The sequence below is a fragment of the Suricata suricatta genome, chromosome 5, assembly GCF_006229205.1.
Source record: "Suricata suricatta isolate VVHF042 chromosome 5, meerkat_22Aug2017_6uvM2_HiC, whole genome shotgun sequence".
Classification (NCBI taxonomy): domain Eukaryota; kingdom Metazoa; phylum Chordata; class Mammalia; order Carnivora; family Herpestidae; genus Suricata; species Suricata suricatta.
The window spans coordinates 84150440-84177895 of NC_043704.1; the positions used below are offsets into that span (position 1 = coordinate 84150440).

At 38.0% G+C, this 27456-nt stretch overlaps 1 long non-coding RNA gene across 1 annotated transcript; it reads right to left on the reverse strand.

Moving 5' to 3' along the window:
- Positions 1 to 243: 243 nt before the first annotated feature.
- Positions 244 to 26874, reverse strand: LOC115292955. The gene is made up of 3 exons (XR_003909259.1): positions 26804 to 26874; positions 7679 to 7918; positions 244 to 703 (listed from the first exon to the last, which is right to left on the reverse strand). It is a non-coding gene; the product is annotated as an uncharacterized LOC115292955 (long non-coding RNA).
- Between the last annotated feature and the right edge of the window lie 582 nt (positions 26875 to 27456).

Below are 27456 nucleotides of genomic sequence, written 5' to 3' on the forward strand. Positions count from 1 at the left end.
TTAATCCCCAAAACCAATATGCCTTCTAGTAGAATTTTCTTCCATATATCAATCTATTTATTACTCGTTTATTTATCTAATGGAAACTACATAGGAGGCAGCCAGACATTGTTCTAGTAACTTGTTACATCATCCTTGATGTTCATAAGACCTAAAGTCTAATAAATAAGTAAACAAATACTGATAAAATAGTGATGAATACAATGAGAAAAACAAAATAAGATAATGTGATAGATAGATCAGTGGTTCTCAAAGTGCGGCCCTTGGGCCACTACCTGGGAACTTGTTAGAAATGCAGGTTTTGGGGCCCCATTGATCAGAAACTCTGACCGCAATCTGTGTTTTTAACAAGTTCTGCGGGGGATCTGATGCACAGCAAACTCAAGAAATCCTGTGATAGATGGCATTGTGGCAAGAGGACAAAAGAGAACTTTAGCTTGAGAACTCTGGAAAGGCCTCTCTGAGGATGTTTGGGCTGAGGTCTGAATACCGAGAAGGAACTCATCGTGTGAGCAACTTGGGGAGGCATTTTCCATGAAGAGAAAGCAGCGCTGCAAAGACCTTGAGGCAGAAAAACTTGGTGAGTGTGAGACACAAGAAGAAGGTCAATGTGGCTGCGCATCTTGAGAAAGGGAGAGCGTGGCACGAGTTCACGTTGGAAAGGCAAGCAGGGCACGTCACGGAGGAGATGGTTTGCAAGTATCTGCAGGAAAAAGCAAGAAGCAAGAATCACAAGGGAGGCAGCACGTAGTCTTAAAGAACAAATCCTCAGAAGCTATACTCAGAAAGAGTTTTACTCTTTACTTAAAAGATGAAGTTTTTCTCTAAATGTGAACCTTTATTTCTCTCTTCATTTACCTATTCCTTATATATATAATAAAACACTGCACTCGTAGAACTGAATAAATTTGTTTTATTTCAGTTCACTTGTAAAGTAGTAACAGAACTCCTGAGTGGAAGAAGGTATTTAGGATTCTCTCATCATGAGTTTATGTCATATACAATGTATAGCAAAAACAAATCTGTGATTACTGTTTCAGCAACATTGGTAATAACAGAACATTTATTGTCCTTGAGGAGTTTATGATCTGAGAGACAAAAGTCTAGCAAGGTGTTTTACCATCTTTAATAAGCACAATTTCAATTAAATAGTTGGGTCAAGCTCTCAGTACTTCCCAGGGGAGCATTTGCACATATGTTATGTCTTCCCTGCCTGAAGTCCACTTATTAGGGAATTGAGAAAATAAGATGATACTGTAGACACACCCTACTAATACCCCATGCTCCTGGTATTCACACCTGTGATTTCCCCTCCCTGAGTGTGAGCAGGATCTGCGATTCACTTTTGGCAGATAGAATATGGCGGAGTGACGAGAGATCCATGAGAGCATGTATGTGATTCTCCTACCCTTGCTGTCTGGAAGAGGCAAGCTGCTACGGTGTGGGTTTCTATATGAAGGCATCCATGCATCAAGGAGATGAGGATGGTATTAATCCATTTAGCCAGAAAGAAACTGAGGTTCTCAGTCCACCACCTGCAATGAACTGAATGCTGCAAATAACCATGTAGGTTTGGAAGCATCAGATGAAATTGCAGCCCAGCAGACATCTGATTGCAGCCTGTGATCTCCTGAAGCAGAGGACCTAGCTATGCCATGCGGGCACTCCTGACTCCTAGAAATTGTGAGATAATGAATGTGTTGTTTTAAGCATTAAGTTTATGGATATATTGTTATGCAGGGATAAATAATAAATAATAGCGTAATTATTTTCCCTCTGCCAGGTGCTTCAAGTATTTTACATAATTTGACTCTTTATTATTAGTACCATTTTACAGATGAGAAAGCTGAAACACAAAGCAGTAAAGTTACTTGCCTACAGTTATATACCTAGGAAGTGAGAGGGTTGGGATCCACATGCAAAGTCATAGCCCCTGCACTATAGTGCCTTTCAGTCTGCCTAGTTATTACAGCAATAACAACCACTTAGAAGGCTGAGGTTGGAATTGCCAATTGACCCACAATTAGTATTCAGTTGCAATTTCCCTGAAATCATTTGGTTGTTGTTCCTCTGATTATTCAAATTTTATTTAAGTTCCTAAGTGTTATTAGGTGGAAAGGTGTACACTGAGAGGATTGGGTAAAAGACAATAAGAAACATAAAACTACAACTTATTAATAGTAACTTATATCTGTGCAGTTCTGATCTTTATTATAGGCACTCAGATATTTCCTCACAGTCTGTCCCCAGAGTAACATTTTGAGAAAAGGAGAGTGGATACTACTCTCATCATGAGATGCTACAGCCCAGTAGCAATGCAGTCCTCTGAGAGAATAAATTACATGACCATAAAACCCTGAAGATTAAAGAGGCTTTAGAAGTGTGGTATGGCCAAATGACTCAACTAAAATGATACTGCAGACGAGTAAACGATTCTATATCCTTTACCTCTCAAGTCCGAGAGAGAAGAGCGAGTAGCATTAGAGTAGGAGATACTAAGCCATAGCAACAGTGGCCACAGATGAAGAAGGTACCAGGTTCAAAACAATATTCTTTTTTCTCTCTTGTCCAAGCATCTGAGGTTGGGAATCAAAGATGGAGACCGACCATGCCTCATGGGTAATCACCCAGTCTCTGCTCAAACACTGTATGATCTACTTCTTCTCCTATCTTATCTTCTATTACTCTCAGTCTTGCTTGTTTAATTTTGGCCCCTCTGACCTTCTTGCTGTCTTCAGAACATGACAAGCTCTTTCTCCTATCCGGTCTTTGCACTGTCTGCTCCTCTCTCCTAGAGAGGTTCTTTCATCAGACCTTCTTATGGCTTTCAGTTGTCTGCTCAAGTATCACCCCAAAGATATGTTTCTTGACCATTCTATCAAAAAAAAAAAGGCTTCCTCTGCATTCATTCATTCCTTTAGTCTGCTTCTGCTTCATTTTCCTTCAAAGCACACATTACTAGAGCATGTTTTTTGTTTTTTTTGTATGTTTGTTCCACTGAAATGTAAACTGTAAGTGTGGGGACCTTGTTTGCTTGTTCCCTGTTGAATTCTCAACTCCTACAACAGTGGCTGTGGCATAAAATATTTTCATTGAATATTTGTTGAGTGAGTGAGTGACTACACCCAGGGCAGCGTCCTGTGTTAAGACTCAGGACAATTCCTCTCATGGTGACATGGGATGATTGCTCAAGGGAGTAGAAATTCCTCTAGATAATATTACTGATCAATTTTTCCATCAGGTTTGCAAGAAAATCTCAAAGACCCTGCGGAGTCCATGCCTAATGTCTTAGTTTCTTATTGCTGCTGTACCAGACTACCACCAACCTAGTGGTTTAAAAGAGCACACATTAATATTTTACATTTCTGGAGATCAGAACTCACTAAGATAAAATCGAGATTTCTCCAGGGTTGGTGTTCCTTCTGGGGGCTCTCAGGGAATTTTTTTTCTTTTGGTCTCATCTAGCTGTTACAGACGACTAACATTCCCTGGCTCATGGAACTCTTCTATCGTCAAAGGTAGCAATGGCTAGTGAAGTCTTATTCAGGGCATCACTCTTATGCCTCCCTCTTCGACATATAAGGAGACTTGTGATTACATTGGGCCCATCCAAATAAACCAGGGAAATCTCCCCATTCAAATTCAGTTGATTCGCAACTATAACTTTAAATCTTTGCCATATAACCTAACTTATTTACAGGTTCAAGAATGAGAATGGACCTATCATTCTGCTTATAACTATGAATCCAGTACTGTTGTCTGTGTGCCTGTGCCTGTGTGTGTGTGTGCACGTGTGTGTGCGTGTGCGCATGTGCGTGCATGTGTGTGCATGTGGGTTTAATAATCGGTATTTGTTCTGATCGAGAATCAGAGCATGAGAATCATGTTGACTCTTAATGTGTGCTGCTTTTATCACAATGTGCTCACAGATCCTCTAATTGAAAAACGTATTCGATTTTTGCTAGAGAACAATATTGTGTTCATCAGATAAATGCTTTATCCTTCTATCTTTTTAGAAAACTGGGATGGTGTTTATCCTTCAGTCTTCTGACTCTTCTCCTGTTCTCTGTAGTTTCTTAAGAGCAGCAAGACTGGTCCTTTGATCATATCTTTAAGGTGTTTCAGCATCCTGGGATGCAGTTCTGTCGACCATAGAAAGTTTTCTCATTAAGGGCCCTTGATACTCTTTCTCTTCATCTCTCTTGGCTCTGTTTCCTCCTTGCATTGTTTGTCCTGCCCTCTCAGTTTGAAATTTATTCTTCTTGTTAGATCAGTCTACAGGCAAATAGAAGTGATTCCTGGTAACAAAGCAAAGATTCCCCAAGCAAGGGGCCTAACACTAATTAGAACCAGGCCTCCTCACATTTTGTAGCTCCCCACAGTTTATAGGACATGCTTACCCATGCCATCCATCCACATTCACTTCTGTAGCTTTCTTTCTCATTTTCCTTCCTTGAAAACAACGTTATATTCTTTAGCACTTTTTTTTTTTTAAATCAACTTCTACTCACTCTGAGCTGGTCTTACTTGAATACACTCTAGTTAGGATCACTCTTTTGCATGTTTAGTGTTTGTAAATCTTAAACCCAGGAGAAAGAAAGTCTATCATACGGCACACACTAGCAAAGAATGGCCTGTCCAAGGTCACCTGCAGCTGGGCAGCCTTGGTTTATTCCCCTCACTGTCAGGCGCTGCCCAGCCAGTCTCATCCATCATTGTACTTTCCTTCTTCCACCTCTCCTCTGAGTCCTTTTAAATATAAGCTCATCAGAGAGCCCCTTGACAGTCACAAAAGCTTCCTTAGATGTGCCTACCTTTATTCACATGGGGATTATTCATGAATATATGATCAGAATTACATTTTTCAGACCCCCTATCTCCTTTGAGCTATGTTCCCTTTTAAAGTCTCAGTCCATTGAAGGATGCCATTTCTTGAGAGTCATTTCTTTGATTTAGAGGGGGGAAAAAGGCATTCTGAATGCCTGAACAGCATATTTGTGCTTAGTCTTCCCTCCTTCAGCCATCTTTAAGTCAGAAGAATATACACATTTTCTTCCATAATCCCCATCACCTCCACAGTCATCACCTCGCTAATGAGAAGTAAGTTCAGAGCAGCAGTAACCTCTACCTCTTGGAAAATCAAAGTGGTGCTAAAACACAGCAAGGTAAATATTTATCTGATTTCCTGACTTTGGCACAATAAAACTTCCTTCCAAGGACTCAGTAGTACATATTCCATTTGCTATTTGGATGACCTCTCTGAACCTTACATCACCCATCTATCAAATGAGGGAAAGATCTACCTTAGTTACTTTTTCTAGGGTTTCTAGGGAGGATCAAATGAGAAAAATATGAAAATGTCTTGGAAAGCAAATGCTAAATAAACTGAGTTTTTAAATACCTTTCTCAAGATCCAAAGTCCATGAAGAAAGAACCACAGAAATAATAGACCCGCATTGCGTGGCTAAGCCAAGGCAACAAAACTGAATCCAGAGGTCAGAAAGTTCCTGACTTACCTCAGAAATGAAAGGCTGTTGCTTATAGGAGTTCATACCATCTTGTGTTGTTAGTCCTACAATTAGGGTTGCAAATGTTGGGAAGTGGAACCTATGCAGAAAAATGAAATTGACTGACAGACTTCAGTCAGGAAAAGAAGTATTTAAGAGGTGATCCATTCACTCAGTGGTCACTGCTTATATGTGTTAAGTGTGTAGCGCTTAGGGGAAGGTACGAAAACATAAAAGACACAACCTCTGCCCTCAATGAGCTATTAACTGAGTAAATACTGATGTTCAAACTCCAAACATGAATTCAGGAAAAGGTTCCAAGTTTCTGCTAAAAGGCAGCCAACTTTTTGGAGGTAGAATAAAAACATGATTTATGTTCACCATATAAGTTGACATACAGGCTTATGTAAATCACTCGGTATAATGTAATCATTTCTACCTCAGTCAGAATGGGCTCAGCTCTGCAGTCATAACAAGCAATCCCAAAATTTCAATCACATAAAACAACAAATGTTTATTTTTCATCCATGCCACTTATCTACTTGATATATGAGATATCGCTATCAAACCAGGTGTCAAAAGGGTGAGTGAGTGTCATTTCCATATTTGCTGGGACATAGTATGGATAGGATAAGTATGGTTATATTTATTAACCATGAAAAGAAGGTGAGAAGAAATTTTCTGTTCAAGGCTTCCAATTCAGATTTCAGCTTAATCTCTGATAGCTATAGGCAGTCTATTATTTAAAGGCCTTTCTCTCAGTCTTACTCTCCTCAGACCTCTCCTCTAATTCTGCCATGTGTAGTACTGGGCTTTTAGAAACCTCATGCTGCTGCTCTCCCTGCCTAAGAGCATAAACTGGTCCCCGCCATCACCACCACCATTTACCTAATACTAGTTCTGGGCTAAATTGACAGGTATAAATCAGACACAAAGAAGCACTTCCTTAAAAGCAGTTCTAGCCTTAGAAAACCAGAAGAGGAGTGCCTGGGTGGCTCAGTCAAATAAGTGTCCAACTCTTAATTTCAGCTCAGGTCATGATCTCACGGTTCATGAGATCAAGCCTTACATCAAGCTCTGTGCTGGACATGAAGGCTATTTAAAATTCTCTCTCTCCTTCTCCCTCTTCCTCTCCTCACTCATGCACATAGACCTTCACAAAAAAGAAAGAGAGAGAGAGAGGGAAACAAAACTAGAAGAGTAGTATTTCTTTTGTCTGAAAATTTCTAGTATGAGTCCACCTGAACAACATTTGTCCAGTACATCTGTACTGGGTCCCAAATAGGTACCAGGCACTGTACTGGGCCTCAGAGATTCAATGGTGAGCAACAGCGACCTGTTCTTTTCCTCCTGGAATCAATGCAGAGGCAGACATTAATCAAATAATTACACAAATGGATTTTACCAGCTGCAGTAAGTGCTAAGAAGGGAAAGGACAGAGTGTTGTGATTATATATATTGGGAGTCCAAGGGAGGTTTTCTCAGGGAAGTGGAACCTGAGGGGTGAGTTTTAACTGAGGTTAGGAGATGAGCTAATGAACTAAATCAGGGGTTTCCAGCCACATAATGGCTACTTATGAGTCACATCAAACAATAAAACTAATAAAGTTTAAGAATGGTTTACATTTCTTAGATAACATAAATTCCAGACTTGTCTTATAATTGCATCATTCTCAACCCCCTGCTTTCCATTCCTCTTCTTCTATTGGTAAGAGTGGAGCTCTGAGCCATGTACTCTGTACACATCCAGATACGCCATATTAAGGTGGGTCTATTTTGCATGAACATCATCTTCCACATGTCTCTCTTCAATGAGAGGTTGGGAACTAGTGGAGAAGATGACATGCAGGGAATTCCAAGCCAATGATGCTTCCACATGTCAAAAGAAAGGTCATCCACAGTGAAGAATGTCAAATGTTACACAATTTAATTTATCAATCCTCACTGGTATGATGTAGATAATAATAAAACCACAATTGGTTTATTTTTTAAAGCTTTTTGCTGGAAGACATTTTAGAAACTTAGTAAAAAAAGGCTAAGATATCTTCAATGCTGATGTGATACAAATTAAATATCACATTGGCTTTTATTTTAATGTTTATTTCCTCCTCACATCCCAATCCATTGTGGTCTACATGTACATATATATGATGCATTTTGTATATATTCACCTCATAACTTGACAGATGGGAGGGATCTTGCAGTCATTTCTAAAAGCAGACAAAAGGCCGTTGGTTCTGCTCGGCATGATGGTTTGTGAAGACAGAATATCACACGCTTCCGTTGATGATTATATAGCTCTATCCATCTGTCTGCCGCTGGAGGTTGGGAGACGGAGATACAGCTCCCACCGTCCCCATAAACAAAAGTAGACCATGCTGTCACCAGTCAGACACGCCAGCTAATTGGAGCTGTCGACAGACACAATATTCTATGTCAACAGCTCTAGTAACAGTTTGAAACAGCAATGATATGTTGGTTGATGGTGAGGATGACACATGTGTCTCTAATAGCATACTAGAAATCTGACATAACTAGAAAAGGATGACTAAAATGTGATTCCTGGCCTCTGGTATTCCTGTTCATGCTTACCAATCCTTACAGAGGTTGGGGGAGGGGTGGTTATAACACATCTCTCTCAGTATCATTCCACAGGCTGACAGCTTAATTTGATACTCATAATGTCTAACTTTAAAATTAATCTTGCCTAAAAAAGATTTGTTTCAACAAGCTCCCTAACCTTAAACTCTTTTGGATAATTAATAAGGCAAAAAATGTGTTTGTATAGCTTTCTAAGTTGAAAATAAAAGGAAATGTTTTGTCAATTTACCTTTTCTATAACTATACATTTATACCGATCTGCAAGAAAGTAATTTTTACATAGTTAAATATACACAAATGCTCATAGACACGGCTTATTCTTGAACTTAATTTCACGATAGACAAAAATAGGCCCAAGATAGAAACATACTTACAACACATACAAGGCCTTGGAATATGAATGTGTACTATGCATTAATCTCTATGTAAATTCATACCTTCTAGAAGAACTTTATATCATTCCTTACAATCAATGAAAAGTCAGGAAATCTCTTGTTACTTTGCAATCATTTATTTATCTTCCAAATAATTTCATCATCTGACTACCTGAGTTTAAATTTTAGCTCAGCCACTTACTAGCTTAGATAAGTCAGTTAACCTTTTTCAGCCTTAATTTTCTCATCTATAAAATAAATGTAGGTCATAACATAAGCTACCTCATAGAGGCACAAGGATTAAATGTGTTATTACTTTTTGAGGGTGTAGAACAGAGCCTGGTATATCACATAATTAGCAGTCAATAATAATAATAATAATTATTATTATTAGTTCGTTTCCAAGGAGAGCTTTAGTGATCAATGAAAGCAAGAAAATAAATCAGGAACAGCACAAATGGTATAGCGCAAAGTTGTGAATATTACACAGGCCTGGGTGTAAATCCTTCAGCCATAACCAGGATTTGTAACCTTGGACAAGTCACGAAACCTTCCTGAACCCTCTTCTTTGGCTGCAAAAGAGTTAATACTTATATTTAAAAGATACTTGTGGGCGGCTCAGTTGGTGAAGCATCTGACCGGCTCGGATCATGATCTCAGGGCGTGTGAGTTCGAGCTCCACACCCGGCCCCCTGCTGTCCCTACAGAACCTTCTTCAGACCCTCTGCCTTCCTCTCTCCCTGTCTCTGCCCCACTGGGTCTGTCTTTCAAAAATAAATAAACCTTTTAAAAATTAAATAAGTAAAAATTAAAAGATATTTTGAAGATTTAAGGTAACTTAAAGCACCCAGCACAATTCCCAACACGTGGTAAGGATTCCACAGACTACACCAAGTATCATTATTACTAGTTTGCATTATAACGTACTTTTGTATTTAAACTAATAAAGTTTTCCTCTTATTAATTCTGTGAAGTAAAGTATAACGACTACTGTACCGGGGGGAAAATGGTGGTCAGAATTGTAAAACAAAAGGTCAGTGGACATGGGGTTATTGAGGTTAGAATAGGAGGACGTCTTCCAGTTCTGGGACTAGGGTGACATTCAGCTATTGCCAATACTTCTTTGCCAGATGAACAAGCAACTGAAAGCCTCTTGATTTATTTTTTCCATTCATACTCCCCAAAACTTGATGTCTTCAGAGGCCTCTTCCCTTCACATTTAAAATCAGCTTTAATCATTACCTACTCATACTTCATCAATCTTTCCACATTCCTTGGCCCTTTATTAAGATCAATAAATGGACACCACAATGCTTACCGCACCATCACCACCACCAACAACAACACAAATGCATATGCACACTAGATTTAAATTATCTTTGAAGATATAAGGAAGACAAAGAAAAAAACCTTTCTTTTACAGGCAGGTAAGATATTTTTAGCAAATAAACCACAAAGAAGGATTCTATATAAAAGGCTTTTATTTCCATGTCCCAGTCAATGGCCTATATCAACAATATATTTTTTATGTTTATTTTTTAATTTTTTAAAATTATTTATTGAGAGAGAGAGAGAGAGAGAGAGAGAGAGCGCGCGCGCGCGCGCGAGTGGGGGAGGGGCAGAGAAAAAGGGAGACAGAGAATCCCAAGGAGGCTCTACAAAGTCAGTTTGCAGAGCCCAATGCAAGGCTCAAAGCCACAAAACCTTGCAAGACATGAGCCCAAAGCAAGACTTGGACACTTAACGGACTGAGCCACCCAGGAACCCCAACAATATGTTATTTTTTATTTTATTTTATTTTATTTTATGTTTTTTGTTTATTTTTGAGAGACAGAGAGAAACAGTGTGAGCAGGGGAGGGTCAGAGAGAGGGAGACACAGAATCTGAAGCAGATACCAGGCTCTGAGCTAGCTCTCAGCACAGAGCCTGACACGGGGCTCGAACCCACGAACCTTGAGATCATGACCTGAGCCGAAACCAGATGCTTAACCGACTGAGCCATCCAGGTGCCCCTAATATGTCCTTTTTAAATCATAATGTTACCAATTGTAAGTAAATAATAAAATAACTGTATGCAACAAAGTATTATCTGGTTACTTCATGTCACAGTCTATAAAGTAAGATGTTTAGCCCTCACTTCCAATGACTAAGAAGGTAATGGGGCTTTACTTTCTATGAGGCTAGATAAGCAGCTGAGCTTGGGCCACAAGACCTACTTTCTGGAATTAGCTGGGTCCATTGTTGAGACCATGAACAGAGGAACATTGACTTTTCCAGGGAAAAACTAATGCTTCAGCCTTGGCTTCTTCCCAGGTCACTTGAACTTGCTAGCTCAGATTTGCCACCCAATACACCTGCCCTTCACTTCCACCAGTAGACTTGTTTATGTTGTCCTTTACATTTCCCCACCTCTGATTCTTTATTCACGGTCTAACCCTGAGATACTTGATCTGTCGTCTCTAAATGGCCGAAGTCATCAAACTCCATCTATGTTTCAAGGATCCTGTTGCCATGGCTCCCCTTCGGAAAGGTTTCTCTAAATCTCAGTACACCTGTCCGAAGCTGTAGGGTAAATCTCTCCCTCATCTGAACGCTCCCTAATATGACACTTGTTGTTTTTTTCCCATGTAGTTTAATTAGTTACTTAGAAGCCTTATGTTTTCCTTTGTATTGTCAACTCCTTGATAGCAAGATTCAGGCCAGATTCATTTCTGTTTTTCATATAGAGCTTAACATCTCTCTGTATTTCTTAGTTATTTGAATAAATGAATAAATTCCCCTCATTGCATTTCACTTCAAATATTTAAACTTCATATGCTTAAATGGACAAAACTATAACCACACAATATATCAAGGAGAAGGAAAGGCCTGTGATGGACATGATAGCAATTTAAATGCGGAGGCTTGAGATTCTTTTTTCACATCAACTCCATTTCTTCTTTAGGCCCTGGGCTGCTTAAGAATATGGTTTACAGCAATGTATTTGCTTTGGCCAATTCCATTATTAAGATAACCAACATATTTCAACTTGAAATCCATGGTAAAAAAAATATGATTTTTAAGATTTGCTCACATTAGTACCATCTTCATTAATTCCTCCTATAAAAGCAACTACATATGCATAAGCCTTGACAAATCACCGTGCTTTTCCACACATAACCTCTAAGTCAAGAATTAATCCACGGTAAATGACTTTTCAGGTAATGGGGCAGATATGCACATTGCACAACACTAGGAGGCGCCATTTAAGAGAACCTAATATAAAGGAGACTCCTGTGTGTGAGGCACAGAAATGCATGGCTGCATGAAGTTCCCTGGGGTGGAGAAACCTTAGAGAAACAACCTGAGTATGTCTATATATTTCAGACTATTTCCATTCATATTCCAAAAAAAAAAAAAAAAAAGCCAGAATAAACTGGGTGGGCTTCTAATTAATATAAGAAATGGTTCAATAAAATTAAAACAATGCTTTTTGTTATGTTTGATTATAACTCACTGTAAACATTGTAGAAAGTACAGGAAAGTGAGTAGAATATAAATCCTTATCTCAGAGATTACAAGTCCTTATCTCAGAGATGATCACTCTCTTAACATAACCTCTTTATTGTATTTCCTTGTGGCCCACCTATATGCACACATGAAAATATGTATCTGCCTACTTGAGAATATAATCTCCATGCTACTTCTTAAAACTTAACATTATATAAAATAGCCTTTCTCAAACTTGCCTATTGAATAGAATAAGCTGAAGAGCTTGTTTAAAATATAGACCTTTCAGAATTCTCCATAAGAGAACCAATTCACGAAGTGTGAGGTGGGTCCCAAGAGCTGGTATTTTTAACTGCTACCCCCTGCTATGTAATTTTATTTTCAGGCAAGTTTGAGAAAGTGATTTCATAAGCATGTCCAAAGGTATTCAGGTGATTTCTGAACAAAGGAAAACAGTTTAACCTAATTCTCTCAACCGTCTCAGCTGTGTGGATCAAATACAGTTATTGTATAAAACTGGAAAATTGAGTGCGTTGAACAAGCAAGGAAATGCTTCCAATGCCCCAACTCTCCTTAACGTCCTGACTCTGGCCATGAGCAAGAATTATCTAGTGATCCAGATATTCCCTTTCAGGTTGGAATGGGCCAGAGATCATGTTAGTTATGTCCCTTGAAACTAGATGCCGGGAAATCTCCAGGAATTCTCTGAGCAAAATCAATCTCCTTGGGTCAGGAGCTGACCATATGTGCCAGTTTGCCTGTTTCCTCCCAGGCTACAGATGTAGTTCTGGCATATATTGTTAATAATAATGTCTTCTTTCACTTTCAGGCATGTCCCAGGTCAGACAATAACTTACAGGGTGCTAACTCATAGAGTTATTTCCATGCTCTCTGATCCATGTATTAGAAAGGGGACTTCCCTCTCATTGGCTCCTTCATGTCCAAAACCTTTTTCTTCCAAGTGGAGATCTTATTAATCAACTGCTCTCTTGCATAGAAGAACAGTATTAAATAAAACTGAGAAGCAAATCATTTCCATGGTGAGGTCTTTCTGGCCAATTAAAGGTTATTATTTTGCCATTTTTGTCAAAACACTGGCAGTTCATAAACCTGTTAAGATGTGCTCTCCTTTTTTTTCATCTTCCAGGAAGATAACAAAATGTTAAGAAATCTTCTAAACACTCTGCCACAAGAAGTTCTGCAAAAATAGCATTTCAATTACTGTAAAAGAATCCATTTGGTATTACTTATTAATTTTCTCTATGATAAACATAATTGTGATTAATATCTCTATTCATGGATCTTTAGTCATTATTTCTTTGGGGTAGTGTTCTAAAAGTTAGCCATGATGGGTAAAGTAACTCTTCTTCCTCAAAAGAACCCCCAATTTTATTTTATTTTATTTTATTATTATTTGTGTGTATGTTCCAATAAAATGTGATTTACAAAATTAGGTGTTGGGCTGGAGTTGTCTGGCTTCAAAGTTAGGTTCCCCATTTTAAAAAATTAATGATAGTTACAAAGAATTCAAGAAAAAATTAATGGGAATAGCCTGCAACAAGTAAGTATGAAAAGCCACTCTCTCATTGGCTCTGCTTAAAACTATGTGACTGAGATGAAGCTGAGATGGTGTAGTATGGGGCCCTGAGCCTGAAACACAGCTAGATCAGCATCAAACCGTTTTTAAAACATAAGAAATTGATCTGAAGATTAACACAACAATGTGCATAATTTGAGCCAGAGAACTGGCAGGTACACTGTGTGGAGAGGGGAACTGGGAGAAAGAAAAGTCATGGAGCCGTGGGTCTGGAGCCGTTTTCATGAAAAGAGGACAGAGAGAGAAAGAGAAAGGGGGAGAGAGCAGGGCATCAGGATTGCTCAAGAAAAGCAGTCCTTCCAAAAGTAGCTGGAGGGAAAGAGAGAAAAAGTAAACACATGTGTAGGGGACTGCACAAGAAATCTGTTCCCCAAAACCATTGACAGGGAGAGAGGGGAGGGTTTCTATAAACAGTGGAACACAGTTTCAGAGCTCAGATCCTGGCAGTGACCTGGTGAGGCAGTAGGGCGAACTTCAGAAGCAGGAGCAGTCTGAGGGGTCCATGTGCCACACAGGGAGAAACAGTTCCCTTGTTTGGAGTGCATTTGGTAGAGACCAGATGGCCTCCCACTGAGCAAAGTCCCAGGGGACCTCGGAGAGCTGCCACATCTACTAATATTAGAAAAAGATGCCAGAGTGTAGCAAAATCTGGTGCTGGCAGTGTGTTGTGATTTACCAGATTCTGAGCCTCTACCACTGCAGAATCACACAAACATTTTCTGGGACAAGCTAGCACCCAGTCATTGCTCGGCAAGAACCTCCCCCAGGGAATCAGTGACAGTACAAGACATGGGGTATCTGGAGTGTTGGGTTTTGAAACACAACCCATCTGAGATAGAACTCTGGAGAGAGGCACCTCCTGGTGGGCAGACAGCTTGGAAACAGACAGGGTAAAGGGAGGGAGTGGACAGAAGCTTGAGACAAAGGAAGGGTGCTTGATTCCATGTCCGTGAGGGCACAAAATTCCCATGCCAGAGCTGTGAGGCTATTTTCAGTTCTAGAGCACAAGCATGCATGCACACGTGCACACAGATCAGCCCCACTGAGCTAAAAGGCACCACCAAGTGAAGAACAGTGTCCTAACACCAAGTCCTGCCCACCTGTGCCCTCCAGGCAGGTCCCCCGGAAGACCAGCACCAATCCCTTCCACCTGCCATAATCTATGGACCAGAGTGTGCTGCAAAGTTTCAGTTATAGGAGCTACTGGATGTCACTTCATTTGGGTTTCATTCTGTTTGTTCATTCATTTTGGCTTCGGTTCCTTTCTTTTTTCTTTTATTTCTCTTTCTTGGATACAGAAAGAGCAACTTTATTTATTTGTTTTTATTCTTTTTTACTATTTTAAAGGTTTTTTTAATTTAAAAAATTAAAAGATTCTTTCAACAAGCAGACTGAAACACACCTAGGACTTACCTTTCTTCATTTACTTGGATTAGTTTTGTTTTTAATTTTCAAATTAAAATTTTTATTTTATTAATTTTTTTTCTCCAAAATGACAAGATGGATGAATTCACCCAAAAAAAAAGAACCGGAAGAAATAACGACCAGGGATTTAACTACCACAAATATACGTAAGATATCTGAGTTAGAATTTAAAACCATGATTATAAGAATATGAGCTGGGGTTGCACATAAACCATAGGAGACAACAGAGAATCCCTTTCTGATGAGTTAAAGAACTAAAATCTATGGCACCTAAAGGAGCTAGAAAAAGAAGAGCAAATAAAACCCCCAACCAGCAGAAGAAGGGAAATAATAAAGATTAGAGCAGAAATTAATGATACAAAAAAAAAAAAAAAAAAGCAAACAAACAGTAGAACCGATGAATGAAACCAGGATCTGGTTCTTAGAAAGAATTGACAAAATTGATAACCCCCTAGCCAGATTGATAAAAAAGAAAACAGAAAGGAGGATCCAAATAAATAAATCACAAATGAAAGAGAGATCACAACCACCACCACAGAAATGCAAACAATAATAAGAGAATATTATAAACAATTATATGCCAACAAATTGGGCAATCTGAAAAAAAATGGACAAATTCCTAGAAACACAAATGACCAAACCTGATACAGGAAGAGATAGAAAATTTGAGCAGACCCTTAACCAGCAAAGAAATTGTCTCAGCAATCAAAAATCTTCCAATAAACAGGAGTCTGGACACAGATGGCTTCACAGAGGAAGTCTACCAGACATTTAAAGAAGAGTTAATACCTATTCTTCTCAAACTGTTCCAAAAAATAGAAACAAAAACTTCCAAAGTCATTCTATGAGGCCAGCATTACCTTGATTCTAAAACAAAAGATGCAACTCAAAAGGAGAATTATGGGCCAATATTCTTGATGAAGATGGATGCAAAAATTCTCGCCAAGATTCTAGCAAATTGAATTCAACAATACATTAAAAGAGCTATTCATCATGATCAAGTGGGATTTATTCCTGGGCTGTGAGTCTGCGTCAATATCCATAAAGCAATCAACATGATACATACAGTAATAAAAGAAAGGATAAGAACCATGTGATCCTTGGGGCACCTGGGTGGCTCAGTTGGTTAAGTGTCCTACTTCAGTTCAGGTCATGATCTCATGGTCAGTGAGTTCAAGCCCCGCATTGAGTTCTGTGCTGACAGCTCAGAGCCTGAAGCTGCTTCAGATTCTGTGTTTCCCTCTCTCTTTGCTCCTCCCCCACTCATGCTCTGTCTTTCTCTGTCTCTCAGAAAATGAATAAATGTTTAAAAAAAATTTTTTTCAAAGAACCATGTGATCCTCTCAATAGTACAGGGAAAGTATTTGACAAAATACAGCATCCTTTTGTGATAAAAACCCTCAATAAGTAAGAATATAAGGAACATATCTCAATATTATAAAGGTCATTTATGAAAGACCCAGAGCTAATATCATCCTCAATCAGGAAAAACTGAGAAGTTTCCCCTGAGATTAGGAACACAGTAGGGTTGTCCACTCTCACCACTGTTGTTTAACACAGTGTTGGAAGTCCTAGCATCAGCAATCAGACAACAAAATTAAATAAAAGGCATCCAAATCAGCAAGGAAGAAGTCAAACTTTCACTCTTCACAGATGACATGATACTCTACATAGAAAATTCAAAAGACTCCACCAAAAAGCTGCTAGAACTGATAAGTGAATTCAGTAAAGTCACAGGATATAAAATCAATGTACAGAAATAGGTTGCATTTCTATACACCAATAATGAAGCAGCAGAAAGAGGAATTAGGGAATTGATCCCTTTTACAATTACACCAAAACCCATAAAATACCTAAGAATAAACCCAACCAAAGAGATAAAAGATCTGTATACTGAAAACTACAAAATGCTTATGAAAGAAACTGAAGAAGACACAAAGAAATGGAAAAACATTCCATGCTCATGGATTGGAAGAATAAATATTGTTAAAATGTCAATACTATCCAAATCAACCTACACATTTACACATTCTACACAGAGCATTCTTCACAGAGCTAGAACAAACAATCTTAAAATTTGTATGGAACCAGAGAAGACCCCAACTAGCCAAAGCAATCCTGAAAAGGAAAACCAAAGCTGGAAGCATCACAATTCCAGACTTCAAGCTGTATTACAAAGCTGTAAACATCAGGACAGTCTGGTACTGGCACAGAAACAGATGCATAAATCAATGGATCAAAATAGAGAAGCCAGAGTTGGAACCACAAATGTATGGTCAACTAATCTTTGACAAACTGGAAAAAAATATCCAATGGAAAAAAGGAAGTCTCTTCAGCAAGTGGTGCTGGGAATACTGGACATAGACATGCAGAAAAATGAACCTGGACTTCTTTCTTACACCATACACAAAAATAAACTCAAAATTGATGAAAGACCTAAATAAAAACAGTAAGCCATCAAAATCCTAGAGGAGAAAACAGGCAATAACCTCTTTGACCTCAGCTGCAGCAATTTCTTACTAAATATGTCTCCCGAGGCAAGGGAAACAGAAGCAAAAATGGACTATTGGGACCTTAACAAGGTAAAAGCCTCCTACACAGTGAAGGAAACAATCAACAAAACTAAAAGGCAACTGTCTGAATGGGAGAAGATATTTGCAAATGATATACCAGATAAAGAGTATCCAAAATCTATAAAGAATTTATCAAACTCTACACCTGGAAAAAAATAATCCAGTGAAGAAATGGGCAAAAGACAGGACAGACAATTTTCAAAGAAGCTAACAGACACATGGAAAGATGCTCAACATCGCTCATCACCAGGGAAATAGAAATCAGAAACACAATGAGATACCACCTCACACCTGCCAGAATGAATAAAATGAATAACTCAGGAAACAACAGATGTTGGCAAGGATGTAGAGAAAAAGGAACATTTTTGCACTGCTGGTGGGAATAAATGTAAACTGGGACAGCCACTCTGGAGAACAGTATTTTTTGAGATTTCTCAAAAAATTAAAAATAGTGCTACCCTCCAACCCGACAATTGCACTACTAAGTATTTATCCAAAGGATACCAAAATGCTGATTTGAAAGGGCACATGTACCCCAATGTTTATAGCAGTGCTGTCAACAATAACCAAATTATGGAAAGAATCCATATGTCCTTCAACTCATGAATGTATAAAGGTGTGGTATTTATATATATATGTATATGTATATATATACACATATATATATATAATGGAATATTACTCAGCAATCAAAAAGAATGAAATCTTGCCATTTGCCACAACATGAATATACTAAAATGTATTATTCTAAGCAAAATAAATCAGTCATAGAAAGACAAAAAGGATTTCACTCATATGTGGAATTTAAGAAACAAAACAGATGAACATAGGGGAAAGGAAGGAAGAATAAGAAAAAAAACAGAGAGGGAGGCAAACCATAAGAGACTCTTAAACAGAACAAACTGAGGGTTGTTGGCAGAGTGTTGGGTGGGGGAGATGGGCTAGATGGGTGATGGGCATTAAGAGGGCACTTGTTGGGATGACCACCAGGTGTTACATGTAAGTGATGAATCACTAAATTCTACTCCTGAAATCATTATCACACTATCTGTTAACTAACTTGGATTTAAATCAGATTTTTAGAAAATAATATAAAAATTAAATTAAGAAAATAATATATGACTGAAACATGAAATTCAGATATTTCTGCTAAAATCTGTGACATCAGAAATATCTACTTTGGCTTTAGAATAACAGCAAGATAACTGAGTTGCTGCCTGGTACTGAGTCACATAGCTGGTAGCACCTGTTCCTTCCCCCTGCTACTTCAGAGGAGCACAGGAAAGTGTAGAAGTGGCTGGAGCTGCCCTGAACTGCTGTAGAGACTTGTCACTCACCATTATCTTGCCAATTACTGGAGATGGGATTCTACAGTCACAGAAAAGTCAGTATGAGATGTCATCTAGAAAGATGAGGGTAAGTGAGACCCTGTGCTTTACACAACAAGTTAATGAGAGGGAGATCCACATATAAGTAGCTGAAGTATCAATACTGAGATAAGAACATGATCAATCATTCATTCACTCTTTATTCCTCCTTTCCTTCAATTAATATTTATTGAATACCATCATTTTACAAAATATAACAATAGTGAATCATTATGTTGTATACAAGATACTAATATATTGTCACATGTCAATTACACCTCCATAATATATATTTGTGTGTGTGTGTGTGTGTGTGTGTGTGTGTGTATTATAAACTACTGCCAGACACTGTTCAAGGCAAAAGAACCAGATGAGTAAATAAACTAAAATCACTGTCTCCCTAAAGACTACATTCTAATAAGGGAGATGGGTTATACAAAGATGAGTAAGTAAAATATTTAAGATGCTAGTGATAAGTGCTAAGGAGAACAAAATTAAATGAGGAAGAATAATATGAAAATGGGAGTTGAAATTCTAGCTAGGGTTTCTAGAGAAAATTCCACTGAGAAAATGACTTTTGAATATACAGCTGAAGGAAACCCACAGCAATGCGGCTGTCTCAGGAAAGAGAATTTTTGGAAGAGATCATAGGAAGAGTGTTCCAGGGGTAAAAGGCGCATTAGGTGTTCAGGGAATTGCCAGACCAGTGTGGCAAAGCAAGATAAGATCAAAAGGTCTAGGGGAGGTGAGGGAAGCATTTTCTAGGCCATCAGAAGGATGTTTGGGTTTTTGTGCTGAATGAAATGGGGAAGCATAGCACGATTTTTAGTGGAGGAGTTGTAAAATTTTGAGTGGAGAAGTAACATGATTTGACTTATACTGAATTACTCTCTGTTTTGAGAATAGACTTGATGGGTTGGGATGGTGGGAGGAAAGGCGGCCAGGAGGTGAAGAGGGATGATAGAAGCAAAGAAACTAGTCAGAAGTTTATTTGCAATGCGACTAGATGAAAGGTGATGGAAATTTGTACAAGACGGTGGCAGTGGAGGTGGTGAGAACTGGCTGAACATTGGGTCTGATCTGAAAATGGGGACAAGACAATTTGCTGACGGATCCAATATGGGATGAGAGAAAAGAAGAGGAGTCAAGGATGACACTGAGGTTTCTGTCTTGAATTGCTCCGAATGGGATTGCCATTAGGTGAGACGAAGACTACAAGACGAGGCGACTTAGAAATGATGAGCAGGAGCTGTGTTATGTGCTGATTCGTTGTGAGCTGCCTGCTGGTCATCCAAGCGGAGCCCTCAATCCCGCCGTTGAGCACGCAGGTCTGGAATTCAGGGCAGCAGACCAGACTCCAGGCGTGTGTTTGGGAACCGTCAGCATATGGGTAGTATGTAAAGCCATTAGACTTGATGATATTATCACAAGAATGAGCGTAGATGGAAAAGATTACTAATATACCAATATTGGAGTGAAGTCAGAAACTAAGTTTTAAAAAAACAGAAAAAAAGAGGCAGTTGTTGTGCGCGGGTGGGTTTGTTGGCTGGCCGTGTACCACGTTAGCATGTTTCTCAGAAGTGTTAGCGAGATTGTCCAGCATAGAGACATGGTAAGCATTAAAGAGAGAATTGAATTGGCTGGAAGAAATATCATATAGTTTTATGATTTAACTTTGCTTCTTCCTGCCTAAAATTCCTAGATTTCGAGTCCTAGAATTCAAAACCATTGTTGGTAAAATCATTCTAGTCCAGTGACATTCATATATACCAAAATATTAAAGTGTCAAATAATTAGATATTTTCATTAGGCTGTTAAGCTTTTAGATATATTCATTAGGGATTTAGCAGCTGCTGCAATCTGACCATTGTCTATTTTTTATCAGGGCTTCACTGAGGTTGATCCTAAATGACTAATGATGAGATTTTTAAAAACCTGTCAAATGAATTATTTTTTAAAAGAACACATGACCTGAAATAGTATAGAAATAGTTATGCATTCATATGTATGTGAATATTAAGAAAGTGTAGATCTTAATTGGCTCATGAAAAAAAATTACAAAATATTATAAAAATAAGAGTCAATGTAAACATCATTTGGGGAGTACTGATTAGGGTCACAGAAAACAAAATCTATTGATTGGTTCACTGCCGATAAATGGAACAGCTATACTGTCATGGGCAAAGTATAACTATAAAAGGGGATGTATATTCCTGTTTCATCTACAGCCTCAGCTGGTCCAGAAAAACTAACTCTGACTCTGGGTTTGGTGTGCAAATTGTACTCCTAGGAAGAAATAAGGGGGAAAACATTCAATAGTTAAAAAGAATAGAGAAAATGAAGAAAAAATAAATCCATGATATTCGAATCCTTATAGTCTGTTCCAGTATAAGTTTATGGATTGGTTCTTTATTCACCAGCATTTCCCTATTTAAGATGTTATAAAACGAATATATTAGATTTATAAAGAGTTTAATTGATATAACTGTGGAAAATGTTAAATACTGAGTTTTTCATTGAGTTTTTAAAGAGTGACGGCTTACTTAGAAAACATATTCAAATGTAAAGACTAATAAATGGAATTGGACGAAATAAACGTAATAGCACTTCTCTCCGCCTACAGACCTCCCTCGGCCATTCGACCCCGGAGCACATATTTACATGAAGAGGATTACATGTGCATTTCTAGCACAAGTGTTCATTCATGATGTCAGGAGATTGGAGCAGAGATTCCAACTAAGCAACGAGCTATTTTCTCCGTGGAGTTGTGCAGCAGGCTCCACCAGCCCCCGGGAGGAATCAGTACAAACACTGCGACCGTTATTTACTAACTGGGACTCCAGCAGCTGGGCTGTTTGCATGATATGCAAATGGGCACATCATTCAAGGAAGAAAGGATGAATGTTCTGGCACTTGCAGGGCAAACATTAACTGCTATGGGAAAAGGGCCAGCAGAAGAGAAACCAGACAGAAGTGAGTGGGTGGTGAGGGGCAGGACAAGAAACATCTTCCAAATAGGCAAAATGCAGGAGGCAGACACTGCTTGCTGGGAACCGTTCAGCGCTCTCAGCCTCGGTAAACAACAGATGGGTGTGTGCTGTAGCCCATCTCCCCCGGAACAGTGAGTTTCCTCTCTACCCAATTTCTTGCTCGGGATCATGTTCGTCAAACATTTTATGTGCGGAAAGTTACTGAGAGGGACAGAGGGACGATATTAACTGAAAGAGCAAAGGCTCATGGGGCTAACAGGACACAGCGATAGGGATAAAAACATGCCTGGAATCAGACACACCTTGGCAGGAATTTCAGATCTACAACTTAACAGCTAAGGATATTGGGCAAGAGTTTCAGTTGTTCTGTCTCAATTTCCTTATCTGTTAAATGGGCATAATGGTGCTATCTCATAGTAGGATCACTGTAAGATTTAGTACATCTTCTTTACCTAAAGTGCCTCCTATCAACACAGCACTATCTGGTTAGTATTAGAGCTGGAACTTGACTTGTTCAGGTTTCGTGACCCCAACGTGCATAAGTTCCTAGGAAGTCCAGAGATCTAGAGATTGTGGGGATCTCAAAGATCTAGCCCTGTGGTCGCTCGGTTATCTTAAAGCCTGCCCAACTCAGTGCAGAATATTTGCTTGGTTAGAAAGCAACTCTACTTCCAAACAGGTTATAATACCTGTGGGTGAAATCCAGGTGTTTTTTTTTCTTTTAAGCTCCAGCTTAACCAAACCTGGTAGAAGCTTACAGACTCCAAAACAGTTGACTTAATTACACATGTGTGTAGAGTGTAAAGTAAAAGAGCATCACTGGCATGAACATCTGTGTGTCCACCAACCCAAGAGTGGCACTTCTCCCTTTTAGTTAATATTTGCAAGGAGTTTCATTTTGAATTCCATCACTTTCAACTTTTCTATATCCTTGTAGCTTTGTAAGGGCCTTGTAAATATCATACAATCGGGGTTTTTTTTAGTCCAATCTGACCGTCTTTAAATTGGCATTTTTGTTCATATTGCTAATAGATTTAGATTTATTTCTGCCATATCATTTGTTCTTTTTCTTTCTTTCATGCCCCCTTTTCCTTTCTTGTTTCTCCTTTCTTAACTTTTCTTAGGTTAAGTATTTTCTTTCCATTTTTTGCTCTTCTAACATACTTTATTTCCATTCTTTTCAGTGATTACCCTAGTAACTTAAATATGCATCTGTACTTTATCAAGCCTGCAGTTAGTAACCTCATCCTCTTAGACCCTGTAACCATATAATAACACTCTTCTCCTAAACCCTAACCATGTCAACCGAAGAACACTAACTCTAATAACAGCTTCCTAACTTCTATATTCTTACTGTCCAACATTTCATTTCTCCTTTTTAACCTCACAAATTGATCATTATATTTTTATGCAGTCAATGTTTGCTTAAATTTACCTATTATTCGCCACTTTAAAAAAATCCTTCCTAATGCATCTCAAACTTCCCAGTTGGGATCACTTTCCTGCCTGAGGTATATTCTGTAGTCGACAAACTCACCCAATAAAAGAAGACTTTTTTTCATCCTTGCTTCCAAAAAATATTTTCAAGAGTATATAATTCTAGGTTTTCTCAACACCTTATCAGTATCATTTCAGTGTTTTTTATCTTCCACTATTGCTGCTGAGAAGGTGGCTGGCAACATAATTGTCATGCCAAAGGTAACCCTTCTTTTGTCTCTAGCTACCTTTAAGATCCTCTTTTTGTCTTCATTGTTCTGCCATTTCCCTAAAATTGGGCTAGATATTAATACTTTTTAATTATTATTCTTTGGATTCTTTGGACTTCTCCTATCTAAGAAGTGTATTTCTCATAATTTCAGTCATTGTTTCTTCATGTATTAACTCTCCCACACATTCTCTCCATGCTTCTGAAACTCTATCTACATGTTCTTAACTACTCATTATTGTTATAGCTTTCTGTGCTGCATTCTACGTAATTTCCTTGGATCTTTCCATTACTCAGTTTTCACTAGTTTCAATCTGCACTTAATTTTTTCCATTGTGTTTGTCATTTCAATTACTATATCTAGATCTTTTCAATCTATTTCAAAATGTTTTCGTTTTTATATTCTCTCTCCTTATTCCTTTAAATACGTAGACATATTTATCTTACATTTGTGTCAGGCACTTTTGATTAAATCTGAAGGTTTTCCGGTTCTGAGTCTGTTGACTCTTGTTAATGGTATCTTATTTCCATGGGTATAATTTTATTTTTGACTATGAGCTCATATTTATTGGAAGTTCAACTTGGAGGAATTCAGGGGATTGGGTGTTACATGTTTTTTACTATACATTTGTGTTTCCTTGTCTTAGACACATGGCATGGCTTACCTAATATTCTGCTACAACTGATTATTGGCTTTAGGATTTTTCAGCCCACTCAGTAAGTACGTTTTTAAACTACAAACCTAGGCAAGGACTCACTAATAGCTGAGAATACTCAGGAGATTTTTTTTCTTGTCTTCCCACCACCAAGACTTAAACCAGGCCATTTTTCTTACTTTCTCCAGGGAACTGAGGTTTTTATATTTTTATCTTTACTCTGAGGCTATAACCCTTTACAATTTTAGCTTCATATCAAGGTCTCCTAATTTAATTCTCCTCTTCAAGTAGGTTCTATGTTTTGCCTCCTGTCCACTGTATGAAAATTGAAACTCAAAGTCACTGAAGTTAAACTAGCTTCAGTGTGTTTAGCCTGCCCCTCTGGGTTCCTACTTTCACTTAGTATTTGACCTCTCAGGAACACTTACCTTCTTGCCAGTTCATGAGCACCTTTAAAAATAATTTTTATATATTTTATATAACATTTATCCAGTTCAAAGTAGAGTTAGCCAGGATCTTTAGCTGGCCATATTGCTGGGTATGGAAATTATGATGAATTTCCACCAAGTAGGAGATTAAATCTGTCCTTCACTAATCTGTCCTGAAATTCTAAACCTAGTCATATGCTTCTCTTCCTTGATTCTCATTGTCTTAAAAAAATTATTTTAAAAAATTTTTAAAATTTTTAAAATTTTTTAATTTAACATCCAACATGGGGTTCAACTTACAAACCCAAGATCAAGAGTCACATACTCTACTGAATGAGCCAGCCAGCACCCCTGAAAAAAATGTTAAATTTAAATATACAAAAATATGTTAAGACAGGTGTCATGTCTCTCAGGTTGTGTTATAAAAAAATCCCACCATATCTTTATTATTCATTATCCAAACACTTCAATGTTGAACAAATTCAAACAATCTTAGAATTTCTGGAACAAAGGTTTACCAAAGGTTTTATTGCCATTTTAGCTTTTAATTTCTTAACTGAATTTAATCCTTTTCAGAATTAATAGCTAATAGATGTCCTGAATTGATATTGCTCTTCTAGGTCTGAGATTTTCAAAATGTTATGTGCATACCTCTTGGCATGGAAAAGATAATCAATTCAGTGAGGGGCAGAAAGAAATTATTAGAACTTTTATTAACAAATATTTTTATCTTAAAAATCAAAAAGAATTCATATTTACTAGAATTTAGTATAAAAATTGACACTTGCATCCATACTTGGCCTGCATGTCCTGAGAAAAGAGGGCCTATAGTTTGGAGACTTTAATAGTGGTGCCCTCTCCTTCTCTCCTTTTGGCACACTACAACTTACTGAAATATATTTGCTCAGTTCCATGCATTTTCAAATTATATTTTCTGGTTTAAAGCAATCCTCTCTAAATGGACATGTGGCTTTTAAAGTTTTTCTGCAAAGAAACTGAATCAAAAAGTATATTAATTATGTAAGCACATATAAACACCAAGAAAATGGTAGAGATGACATTTGTTCTTCTCATAGTATAAGCTCTTTATTGAGCACATTAAATAATGATGAAAAAAATAAAGATAATCTTATTAGAACTGACAAGCTATCGTCCTACACCAAAACAATTCAAGATATTTTTGTAAGCTGATTTTGCATCTGCTATTATTCACAATCTTTCCTTAGGCATATTTTCCTGAGATATTAACTAATGATAGTTGTACATGTATGTTCTGTACAATAAACAAATACAAATGTATTGAGATACATAGCTCACATTGCCTATTGTTTGAATAGTTTGAAACCTACTGCTTAGGCACCTCTTCAAGATCCCCCCCCTACACTCACATAATTATTTTCTCTTATTATTGTAGCTCATACAGGTACTATATATTTTTTTTAATTTTAGTGTTCATTTATTTATTTTTGAGAGAGAGAGAGACAGAGCAGGAGGAGGGGCAGAGAGAGAGGGAGACGCAGAATCTGAAGCCGGCTCCGGGCTCTGAGCTGTCAGCACAGAGCCCGACATGAGGCTCGACTCCATGAGTGCTGAGATCGTGATCTGAGTTGGACCCTTAACTGACTGAGCCACCCAGGTGCCCATATCGTAAAAGATTTACTGTGTGTCCTTTATGATGATTCATTGAATAAAGATTCATTCCATTTTCACATGCAACAATCACCACTTTCTCTGCACTTTCAATTGTTTGACTAGCTCTACTTTATTTTCAAAACTTTTAATTTACCTCATCTCATGAGTACTTTCCACAATCCCACTGCTCTTAAACATTGTTGAATATGATGAGGTAAATAATTCTGGTAAAACATCTCAAAGCTATGCACAAACATTGTGAATAATAGACTAAGATAAAGTGTCCTGCTTTGACAGGCCATTAGTGCCATCAAAGTTGAAATCCCACATAGGAAGCTTGGCTCGGCTCCTGTCTGTGAATGCTTTTAGATGGGAAATTCTTAGGTAAAGCACTTTCTATATATTCAAAGAGCTCTGAGGGTCTACAAAAAATTACTTTTATAAATATAATGCACCCACCTTAGCCAAACCTAATTTCTGGAGATTGTTTTCCAGCATATGAAGAGGAAGTACTCCCTCCCATTCCAATCTCTGTGAAGAAAGCAGAAAAGCAGGTACAAAACTATACAGAATCAGAGTGAGGAAGATTGCTCCTGTTAGCTGCCTTCTTTTCCCTCTTTTGATGAGTGTAACTAAAAGTTATCCATGAGCATTAAGAGAACAAGGATTGTTCATTGTGGATCTAACAAACGTATCCTATCATCTCCTGAGTGTCATTACCCTCATTACTTATTCACTTCCCATCTCATTGTGTTGTTTTGCCCTGAAGTGTCAAAACGTTTTTGTCTATTAATTGATTGCTTGATGATAAATTGAATACATATACTCCATTACTAATACATTACATGCAAAAGAAAATGTACACAAAAGATAAAAATAAAAAATAGAGTTAACACAAACCAAACATGCAAAAGTCACTACTTTACCATTTTGCATATCCCTGTAGTGCATAGCCCACATTAGCAGCCACTGGTGGATAAAACTTTATAGACTCAAAGAGAATGCTCTGGCTTCTTTTGCCTTTTTCACTACCTGGGGGTAAATAACCATAATCAATGGGCACAAATAGAATGAATTAAGAGGAACCTGCAAAGAGCATTGAGGAATGGTGA